A 12,357-nucleotide genomic window follows, 5' to 3' on the forward strand; every position below is an offset into this window, starting at 1 on the left:
TAGGTCTCTAAGGTCATTATTCTGGCTATTGTTACTCTAAGGAAATTAACAGAAGTACCTGAATAAGTAGAAAATAAGTCAAGGCAGGTAGAATGGAATTTAACTAGAGGGAGAAGAAAGGGGGAAGAGGTAGAGAGAAGAGAGGGGATGGGGTGTGTTGGATGTGAGGTTGAGGTACAAAGTCCTGAAGACCCTGCAATTTAATCAGAGCAAGGAAGCAGAGTGTGAAGAATCATGTAGTCCCTGGCAAAAGAGAGAGAAGGAGAGAGAGAAGGGAGAGAGAAAAAGAAAAAGACAGAGAAGGGGGGCAGATGGGGAGAGAGTGAGAGACTGAGGAGAGAGAGGGAGGGGGTGAAGAAATTTCAAACGAGGACAAAAAAGAGCAGCACCTTGCATCTACAGAGAGGTGGATGATGGGAAATGGATGGGGGTGATGAGAGCGAGGATTGATTGGATTGGGGCGGGGGGGTGGGGGGGGGCGTTAATGTGGGGTGGGGAAGGTGAAGCGGGGCAGAGAGAGGGAGGAAGAAGGAATCAGAGCTGTCAGATATTGAAATCTCAGCAGGGTGTCAAGGCTCCATTTGAACTGCATACACAATTACCCCCCCCCCCACCCTCCCACACCTCACACACCCAGCTCCCTCAAGCCCACTACGCCCCCCCCCCCACAGTGTGTGAGTAGAAAAAGAAAAGAAGTGAAATTAGGCACAGAGCCCCAGGCAATCGGCCACAAAACTGGCTCTGCCCCTGTGACATCTTACACCTGTCTCCAGCCGCAGAGATTCTTCAAGGCTTTTTCCTTTTCTGTCCTAATTTGGAATGCCCAGTAATATTCTGCATTAGTGTTCACCGCTGCAACCTCCGCTATCAGACGAGCTCTTCTCTAAAAGCAGGTGATTTCAGCTGCTGCTTCCTACCATACCACGGTCAGACTCACACGATCGTGAGTTGGAAGAAGATGCTTTCACCAGGTGGACTTGCGGGAACCCATCTGACCAGCAGGGATCGCTGGTGCACGACGAGACCCTGTCATTCAAGGGCTCGTCTCATGAAAGCTGAGGCATGCGAGATGCGCTAGATTTATACTTGTGTGTGTGTGTGCTCCCAGTGTATCTACCCACAGTATCTAACAGCCTATGTAGTGTAAGAGGTATCACATAGGCCAACATCTTGTACTATATATCACTGGAGGATGCAGATGTTAGAATAAATGGTATTCGCATTCCAGGAATTACTTTAGGTAGGCTATAGGCTACTGGAAATGGGGAAAGTTAGTTTGATAAAGTACTAAAATATATGAAAATATATGCTTTAAAAATAAACTCGATGTACTACTTTCTGTTAGGGGACACTTGAACCGAGACTGGTAAGGGCATGCTCCTGCTAGTGATTGACATAAGATTTCTGTCAAGAAGGTTGAGTAAATGTAATATTTAATGCGGTGGAAATCTATATCGTTCAATCATCTCATTATCTCTGTGGTTAAGTAAAGGGTGGGTGTGATCACGGAAGATTCTTTCTGGAGCCTGACCTCCATCTCTGTGCTATCAGAGGAAACAACATATTTGCAAGGAAAACAATTTGTTGTGTGAGAGGTCAGTAGTCATCGCAGTTTTATGTTCAATTCACAGCCAATGCATTTTTGTGAAACGCGTTTTGACAAGATATTGCGGTCTGAGAGTAAAAATCCTTGTAAATCGCTTTTGTGAAATGAGACCCTTGCTGACTGAAAATGTCCCATTTCTGGGTGAAGCTGGAACCAGTTGTGCATTGTCCTGCAGAGCTGCCAGATTGAGTAGGCACAATCTGGATTCTGTACCAAGCTGTAGGGCCCATCCATGCACTAGAACAGTGCCTTATCTGTATGAACCACCCAGCAACCTGCTACTGAAGTTCTATTGAGATAACCATGGGACTGGGGGGGTGCTCAGTGTGCCTTTGGTTGGTAGCACGACAGGAGGCTTTTGGCACTCAGTACACTGCAGATACCGTCCGGTCAGAGGCAGTCTGTTGTGCTCGCATCATCATTTCACATAGGCCACCTCTTCAGCCCATGCTCTAATATCCACCTTACAAAAGACCTGGTGATGTCAAGTGCACAGTGTGTAATGGACTGATAGTATAGACAACTGATATTTAATCACATGGAACACAGCAGCACAGCCAGTGTGAGATTAAATAACACTAAATGAAAATGATAACAAGACACGCTGCTTTCAGATGACATACCATTATGTAAACAATTTGGAATTGTTAGACTTCAGAAAAGGCAAAGTGGTTTTTATAAATGAGCATTACAATTTAACTTCATTAAACATTTAAATTTGTAAAGCCTAATTCGTTAAATAATAATATTTTTTTCCCTTATTTTCTACCAGCCTTGTTATAGAGGTCCTCTCTTCCCCATTTTGCACACACATGCGGAGGCTTTATTTTTGACCTTGAGATGTCGGAACAGCGCAAGGTTGCGAGTGATGTTATTCTCAGCCGCATCGCGGGACCCGTCTCCGTCGGCTCGCGCGGGAAAAGATGATTGACAGGAGAGCGGGTACGCAGTGCTGCGTGGCGAGGAGAGAAGAAAGGACGCCTGCTGAGACGGCGCAGAGCGCCGCCGCTATCAAAACAGCGGCGGAGAACGAGCGGGGAGCGGGTCGGGCGGGGCGGGGAGGCTCGCATGCGATCCGCGCCGAGGCTAGAGCGCCCAACTGAGCTCTCTGGCGGGCGGGCGGGCGGGAGGGCGGGGCCTGAGGAGGAGAAGGCAGCGACCGCTCCGGTCCTGAATTAACATCGCACACTGCTTAGAAAGCATGCTCTCATAAGCGTCGCGTTCTTCCCTGTGCAAGACACTAATGCCATATGATATGCTATCAGACTAGCAAGGAACCCAGAGTCCTGCAGTTTCACATACAGTGGCATCCACAATTTGGAGTTTGATAATGTTGTACCAGGAGCTATGAGTATCTCATAAGTTGTTGAATGTTGTCATTCGCCGTTTTCTAAAAAAGATGATGCTTAAAATAAAGCTCTGAATCCGTTCAGTGGTTTCCCTCTGTGAACATGGCGTTTTCCTCTGAGCAGGAATTCTTCTAAACAGACTGCAGGGACTGAACTGCCGAGAGAGTTTCACAGTGCGTCAGGTGAATTCTCACTTACGTTAGTATATACGTAGTTTCTCGGTCTCCTACTTGTCATGACATTTTAGAATTCTTGTCCTGCCAGTATTTCATTTCAATCTAAGGTCTTAATATCCATTTCATAGTGAGTTACATGCACCTGCGTTGTTCATTAGCAAAATGAGACCAAAAAATGTTACGTTGATGACCAGCATGCTAGTTTCAATGCTCTAAATACATTGCCGTGAAACTATGTGTTCTGATATGAAATCCGCAATATCGAGGAATCAGTAGTGCTTACAGCAAGCCCAAGTGTAGAAAACAATTAATGTTTGCAGTGCTAATACCCAAAGATGTCCCATAAGAGACACATGTAAATAAAATATGAGTTGGATGACTCAAGAAATAGACCAGTTTTCCCTTGAGAAAGGCTTTGCCAGAACATTGGGTAGCTGGTGCTGGTCTGTCCTCCAGATTCGATCTAAATAAGAATGGAAATTTGAATAGCACTCTGTCAACACTCTTAAGTGTGTCTCTGTGTTCCCTGAGTGCTACTCTGATGTAAAACCAAAACAGCGACAGCGCTCCCATAAGGACCTGTATGAGTTTCCCTCTATGAATTTTATCATGTATGACTGGCATGATGGCCCTTTCATTGCACATGATGAGGAAACATGAATCATATTTTGCAGCTGCAGAGAAGAGAACATTATCAAAATAATGACACCTAATAAAAATGTCGCCAACTCTTTCATGCGAAAAGGTTATAGACTATTTCACTTTGATATTTTATCAGTATCATTGACCTCTGACCTCTTCTTCCTGATTGGTCTTTTACTTTTATTTATTTATTTGACTTCTGTTATTTGCACCCTTGTTGTCCTTTTCTCACGGATATTTGCTACGGACTCATGACTTTAACTATGTTGACCAGATTTTTAAAAGGATTGTAAGAATGTAAATATATGAAAGGTACAATCCTGTTTTATGAAGACACACAAAATATTTCTTCCACTCAGCATTGTACCTTTGAGAATATTTATGAATTCATGAAGCAATAATTGCATGTGTCTTATTGGCATAACAAACAATACAATGACATATTTACAGATAGCACTATGACTAATGATGAGATTTCCCAATACACCATGACTAAACAGTCGACAATAAAAGAAAACATAGACTATAAAAGACTATAAAGAGATTTGCTGCGAGCAACAAAATTCGAATTTTGGTTTATGGCGCCTGGGTTCAAGAGCTGGGCCATCTAAGCCATGGAATTAAAGATGTATGCCTGACATGCATTTCACCGAGAGGGTAATCACTAGAGCTATGCGGTTTCATTTCTGCGTCAATAAAATTAAAATGGCATTTGCCTACGCAGCATTGATAATGGAACAGGCAGAACATTGGATCTGGATCTGGAAAATATCATTATAATCGGTGCAATTTGTAACACTGTTAACAGTGACTCCAGCAGCAGAACATTTACCACGATCAAATTAAACAAAGTGTCAAATGAACCTCTGCCAGGCAGCTTGCAGTGAAATGCAGCCGTAGCATGGAAAAGAAGGCCTACTGGGGCAAGGAAATCCCAGAATTCAGCAGTGCGAGCTGGACAGAAGCTGACCGAATGAGAAAGTGAGCGCTCTTTTGATCTGCAAATGAAGAAGAAATGCGTCTGTGGTGATTTCTCCTGGCCTGTGCAGGTGGTGAGGAAAAGGAGGGAACCAGGCAGTGTTTTTAGCATTCTCTTACATCCGGCAAAGCAAACACGGGGGAGACGAGCGAGCCGGGGAGCCCCCTGCTGGGCAGTCCGCCCTTTGCGTGGCCTCGAACCCGGCCGTGGGCCTCCATGCATTTCTGGGCTTAGTGAGTGTGTGAGTGAGTGAGTGAGTGAGTGAGTGAGTGAGTGAGTGAGTGAGTGAGTGAGTGTGTGTGTATGTGTGTGTGTGTGTGTGAGTGAGTGAGTGAGTGAGTGTGTGAGTGGTGTGTGTGTGTGTATGTGTGTGTGAGTGAGTGAGTGAGTGTATATGTGTGTGTGCACGTGGGTGTGTGTGTGTGTGCATGTGTGTGTGCGTGTGTGTGTGAGTGAGTGAGTGTATGTGTGTGTGTGCACGTGGGTGTGTGTGTGTGTGCATGTGTGTGTGTGAGTGTGTGTGTGTGTGTGTGCATATGGGGTGTGTCGTGTGTGTGCATGTGTGTGTGGGTGGTGGTGTGTGGTGTGTGCATTTTGTGTGTGTGTGTGTGTGGTGAGTGAGTGAGTGAGTGAGTGAGTGAGTGTGTGTGCACGTGGGTGTGTGTGTGTGTGAGTGTGTGTGTGTGTGTGTGCATATGTGTGCGTGTGAGTGTGTGAGTGTGTGTGTGAGTGAGTGAGTGAGTGAGTGTGTGCTGCTGGAAGGATCCCCTATCTGAGTCTAAACTCTGCGGACTGGTCTCTGGAGGGGGGGAAAGCGCTTGGGTTGCTGAGGGGTGGAAACACAGGATGAAGAGGATGTGTCCTGGGGGCCGTGGGATGTGTATCCTGGGCCAGTTGCATAACACTATTTGAGGCCTGTCTAAAGCATTAGACCACCATTAGACTTATTTCTCATTTAAGGCTAGTCTGACGCAAATTAGTCAATTGAATAAAAAAAGAAGACTAACTATATATGCAGTAACACCAAAAGGTTAGCCTCCTCTCCCCAGGCTAACACAGGTTAAGGACTTCACTTCTCGGTTTATCAGCTTGGTTTATCAGGCCCATCTCTCAATGTGATCTAATTGTTTCTAAATGTATCATCTGCTTCAGTTACTGTTTCAATGCCAATTAAATTTTGATTTCAATTTAATATGACAATTCAAGATGATGCAACTACCTGTTCATTTGGCATACATTTGCTAACTATTTGCAGTTCTAATACAGTGCTCTGTAATGTATGTTTCATTGTGGCTGACTGCAAATATTCTGTTAGGAGTTGGTATCTCCTATCTCTGCACTCTATTAAATACCATGTCCATGGTCTTTTCAGAATCAAAATTTTTAATAATGCAAAAGTTTTTCAGATGCTTCAATTGACTTTTTACATCCACCATGCTTATTTGTTCAGTGTTCCATAATTCAGGGCAACTGAAGCCATGTTAGTAAGACAGCTTTGTGCTGTTTTGTGTGTGTGTGTGTGCGTGCTATAAATAGTAAACGTCTCCATGGTTAATTGCTTGTTTACCTGCATATGTGATTATGCAATTGTGCATAGAGTAAATACTATACATTTCTGTGATGTTGTCTGCGAGTACATGTCATGTGTCCATGCTGGGTCGAAATGTCTGTGGTCGATTGTGTATTTTTGTGGATATGTACATGTGATGACGCACATTTTTGTTTGCATGATTGTGTGCACAGAGTTTGTGCATGCCTATGTGTTTTTGTGTGTGTGTTTAGGTGACTGTGCTGTATGTTTGAGTGTGTGATTGTGTGTGTGTATATAAGAGTATTTGTGTATGTGTTTGTATATTTTTGTACACGTGTGCTCTTTAGAACACCAAAGTGTGGGAGGCCTGAGTGAAATGATTCACTGTGGGGCAGCTAATAGCATGGTTGCCACACAGCAAGAAGGTGCTGGGTTCAAATCTTGACAGGCCCCACCCAATACGCACTGGGATAGGCTCCAGCCCCTTTGCAACCTTGACCACGAGTAAGTGGCATAGAATAGGCATTTGTTATGCCTTTTTGGCTGGACTGCAACAGCGGGGCCAGCCCTACAAACGTGAATGTCTGTGACTGAGTGACTGAGTGAGTGACGAAGTTACACCATTGGTCGGCCGAGTTAAGAAGTTACACCATTGATCGGCCGGATGAAGTGTGTGAGGTCCAGCCATATACTAGGTTTTGACTTAGGGTCTTGTTTATTTTTACCTCACAAACACATTTATAAGTTGGTCCAGTGTAAAAGTCTTTGTTACTTGAACTTGGTAATTTTGGTTTTGTATTTGAATGGAGTAATAAAATGTAGTCCACAAACGTATAAACATTTTAGTGGACCTATTAGTCTTGTTAGCTGAATAACACAATATGAGTCAATACAACTGATTTATTGTTTTTGTGCCAACATAAAAGGCTTGTCAACAGAGCGTAGAATTTTTGTACATGTTCATTTAGGAGCCTTGCATTTCTTACAGTGTTGATTCGCAGGATCAGATGAATTGTTCCTGACAATTAAGGCCAGAACCCAAATATTGCTATGTCACCATTTGCTACCAAATTGCAACAAATGTATAATAAGCAGATTAAATTTTAATGTTATGCCAGGGAAGATCATTTGTATGCTACAGTTTTATTTGATGACTAATTATACAGTAACTAAAACTTAATTACAGTCACTTAAAACCCTGGTTCAGAGGACTATGAGTCAAGTAAAAGCCTCCACATGCTTCAAACAAGCTGTCTTGCACGACGTGTTGCCTGACCACTTCGGACAGTGCTGTTGTTCATGCCTGGTACAAATAACACTTTGGTGGACGGTAGTCATTTTCAATGTGTTTCAGAAATAAGCGTGACTTGACTTGATGTTAGTGGTGTCGTTCGTTTTTTTTATTCTGATGTTTACTGGTGGTTGGCAAACAACATTTGAATTTGCAGAGCACCTGAATCCCTGGCCATCGCACACCTCGCCAATCGATGCAGAAAGTGGGCGTGGACTTTAGATGGTTCCGGAATGGTACAAACATTTTTGCATAGTGATGCCCGCTATCTGAACGTTGGAAAGGAGAATTTCGATGCTCCAAGAAAGTTCTGAACTGCAGTTTGTTTGAAGCACGTGGAAGCCTCAAGACATTACCATTCCTTACAGACCCTTCTGTACCAGAATCAACAGATCAGTATAATGAAGATAAAACTGAAGAATCACTGACACCTGAGATCATGTGACCTCCTTCTAGTAGAATCAGGGAAATCAGGTGGCATGAAGGCCTTCGCTTTGCTTACAGGGGACAAAAGGAATAACTTTTCAACAGCATAGGAGAACTCCCAGCGAACCCACTAAGCCAGTCAGAGTTCTCACAGACATACACAACCAATTTCCGGCCGTATCAGCACCTGTCTTTCTCAGTATCCGTGGACAACAGCACTGTTCTCTCACAGAAAACAGTGCCACAGGAAAAACCCTCACTTAATCCTGCTCTTAATAATTACTCACTGAAAGGTGAGGGGAGAGAGGGAGAGGGAGGGAGGGAGGGAGAGAGAGAGAGAGAGAGAGAGAGAGAGAGAGAATGGGCACTGATTTTGAGGATCTGCAGGAATTGGAAAGCAGTTGTACAGGAAGCAGCCCCAACCTTCTGAGTTTATCCACATTTCAATGCAGGAAGTGCGCCTCAATTCGGTTAGTTCCCTTTGAGAGCAATGGTGATACTGCACGGACACGGCATACTTCTCCCAGCATGTGTTTGCAAAAGGTTTAATAAGCATTGAAAGAAGCCCAAAGCCCCGTGGATCAGTTCCCCTTGCGTCCTCCTGCCAGTTGAAATAACGAGTGAGAGGCGGAGGCTGCGGGAAGGAGAGACGTGACCACATTCCTTCTCTTTTTCAGATACCTTACTCAGTGGATTCCTCGGGAAAAAAAAATGTTTTTCATCTCTTAGTCTCTCTTTCCTGCCTCTCTCTTTTTCTCTTTTCCTAACCCTGCCCCCACCACCCTTCCACACACACACACACACACACGCACATACACACAGATTACAAGGCAAAGTTCAGGAACATTATCTTTACCTAAACAAAGAATACAGTTCACTTCTTTCTAACAGAGGTTAATGCAGTCAAGATTACCATTTCCTGCTCTTTTGCTGCTGGGGAGATGGGGGGGAGGGCACCCCTAACATGACATTGACAAATTGCCCTGAATTTATTTAAATAATGTAATCCAATCTACCGGTAGTCATGTAGTGTATGTGTTTAACGCAGTTGACCCCACTGACTAACAATAGCAAATTAGCCCTATGGGCAATGCAAAAGCACACTGTGTAATTAACAGAGCTGTTGGCCTCACCTCGGGAGCGAGGAGCTAGGCACGGAGTTTAACGGCTCCTCATTGTTGTTGCATATGTTAATCGCATTGGTCCAACAGCGCCGCGGTACATGCCCACTGTACGATATTACATTACATTCATTTTACATTTTTTTTTAAAGAGTGACACAGGTTACATTCTTTACATACAATCCATTTATGCAGCTGTATATTTACTAAAGCAATTTAGGTTAAGTATGTTGCTCGAGGATACAAAGGCACTGCCCAAACTGGGAAACAGACTCGCAACCTTGGAGTTACAAGCCCAGTAAGTAACTCCCTAGCCATTATGCTACACGGCTACATATTAATTTCGAAAATGCTCTCATCCAGAGTGACATAAAATGTAGGAAAAATATAAGTGCATTCACCTTATTAATATCAGCAATGATGCCATATCTGGACAACAACAACATCATTTGTATGTTGACCATTGAGTTTCCCATTGGTCCCAATGCATTAGATACGTGTAATGCAATATGAACTGTGTAATATATAGAAATTAGAATATATCACAAATGGTATATGTATAATTTTCCTCCATACAAGGGACATCATGAAAGAAAAGAAAATAACATTTCTCAGCACACTGTAAATAAAAGGCAAAAGCACTCTTTCACAGTTCAATACCACATAATTCCAATGTGCAACTTCTAATGTGAATTAATGTGTAACAGATGTAAGTAATAGAATGAATTTTGACAACATTTCTATGCACCCCCTCCCATGACTGGACAAAGTTTTTAGAGTTGTCAGCTTGGATTTACTTTTGAACCAGTGACTAAAACACATGTGCTTCGTCTTCACTTTTCAAAGCATTTTTTCTTCTCAAAAGCACAAAGTGCCATCAGACAAATGGTATCAGTAACAAAACTGGAATCATCTGCCTTGTTCTCCTGATGCAATCTCTAGATTTGCTAGATAACTGGCTCCTCTACTTGCTTTGAAATTTGCAGCACAGGGTTGCCAACTGTCACGCTTCTGGCATGAGACACACGCTTTCAAGCTCTTTCTCACGCCCTCGCACTACCCAAAAACCATCTCACGTCAATTAAAAATACAGCAACAGAAAACAAAGCCGCTCCCTGATTGAACAAATTATCTATCGGATCGCAGGGCAGAGTCATTTTTTTTTTCAGCGTGGCAAACTGTGATTGGTTGATAAATATCTAATTTTGCAGCAATCAGATTTATGCTTGTGCTCAGCGAGGTGACATGGTTACTGTGGCGGGCTGCTGGAACATTGAGGTCAGGTGCGAGGAGAACAAAGTGACAGTCAGACATATCTGCACCCAAAACCATTAGACTATTATCAGGCTGCCAACTCGCGAGCATTGGGCCTGAGACACTTGCAAATGATCAAGATCACATGCTGTCGTGGTAGTCACCCTATTTCTAACCAGGTACAATGTGCTCCAATGTACAATTTTCTGAAGCTGTCCTCCCAGTGATCACAAAAGCTCACGCCAGACTGCTGCCAGAAGTTGTCCACCCATCGTGTCATCAGTTTCAGTGTAAGGTGTATAAATACTCATAGCTATCTATCTTCTGATAATATATTTCCTTCTATATTACATCAAAATTTCTTTGGAAGATTCCCAGGCCCTTCTGCAAGTCCTTTTGTACAGCTATCAACAGGAATCTCCAGACTGCTGCAGGACCAGCAGACTGGTCCTGCCCTGGAGTGGATGAAACGAAGCCCTGCTAACTGTCTACCACATATGTTCGGTCTTAGCAGTTTAGGAAGCAGATGCATGACTTTCAGCAGCATTTTTCAGCAGCCCTTCCAGTGATTGGACAGACTTCCCTGCATGTGAAGAAGATAATAGAGCCCCAACTGGACCCTGATTTTGACTCTCACCCTATGAAGCAAAGCAATGACTAAAGCAGGGATGTGTCTGCATTGAGTTCACTTTTGCAAGCTTTGTTCTCTGTACCCTGGGAGAAGATTCAAATGGCAGTACGGTTAAGTCTATTAAGATTATAAGATTATAAGATTTATAAACAAGCCCGTGGGTGAATTCAGTCATCATTACAGGAACACCCAGCTTAATAACCAGGAGTCAAAGGTGGAAGAGATGTACGGTGCCCACATTGATGGAGATCCAAACAGCCCTGCCTTGGGACTCACCTTTCACTTGACAGGTTGTCAGGAGCTCCCCAACCATAGGGGAGTCTCCCTGGGATTAGGCTCCAAAGGGAGGCCTACTTTACCCCCTAATGATCCATAAACCTGCAGACTATTCTGATTACAATTCCGTCGAGACCTTTTATGTTTTAATTGCTGCTGTCGCAGCAGATGTTTGCCCAGGTGCGGTGGAACGCAGTCGGAGGGGGAGAGATGTGTTCCACATCCCCAGTGTCTGAGGATGGAGAGCAGGCTGAACACATCTGAATGGGCTTTCTGCCTGGGCTCTGAGGCACACCCAGTGACAGCACTGGCCGTCATTTGTGGCCATGACCGTACGGCAGGCTCAAGAAACATGAAACGTGATGGACAATTCATGAGAAGAATCGATCAAGCTTAGCTTATGCTTCATTTATATCCAAGAAACTTCATTCAGAGCATCACTGATAGGTCAGCCTCTTTTTATGTAAATGGAAAAATGGAAAACGAGTTCTGATTGGTTGATCATATTCATGTGACTTGTTCATGTCGCTCAAAAAAACACTCATGCACCGTAACTTAGCAAACCGGAACAGATGTGGGTACGTGCTCCACACAGATGCCACTAATAAGTGGTCCAAACAGTCTGAACCTCCGTGTCCACTTACAGGAGAGAAAGGCTGAAAGCAACCCTGTGAAGCATAAAAGCTCTGAGGAGCAGGATCAATTTGTATTTCAACTGACAGCCCAGAAGAGACTGAATGTAAGTGAATAACAAAACCTGTTAAAATGTAAAACGCGCTGCTCTGCTATCTAGTCTCGCCCAGGTCTATCTACTGATGGCAGCATGTGCCTCTGCCTCCCCCATTAAAGCCCACACAGCTGGACCTCTGCTTATCCATGACCAATCCTCCGCACCTTCACGTGCTGGAATGCCAACCATCAGAGATCCCGGAAAAACAAAACCTCTTTGTTTTTTTTTTTCTTCCACCACCCGTAATCTTACTTTCCCCCATAATCAGGCCAGTTAATGTTTAATTCTTTTTTTTTTTTCAAGCAGATTGAAAACGTGGAAATAGTTCCCACAAGGTTTGCAATG

The sequence above is a fragment of the Anguilla rostrata genome, chromosome 9, assembly GCF_018555375.3.
Source record: "Anguilla rostrata isolate EN2019 chromosome 9, ASM1855537v3, whole genome shotgun sequence".
In the NCBI taxonomy this organism is placed as follows: Eukaryota; Metazoa; Chordata; class Actinopteri; order Anguilliformes; family Anguillidae; genus Anguilla; species Anguilla rostrata.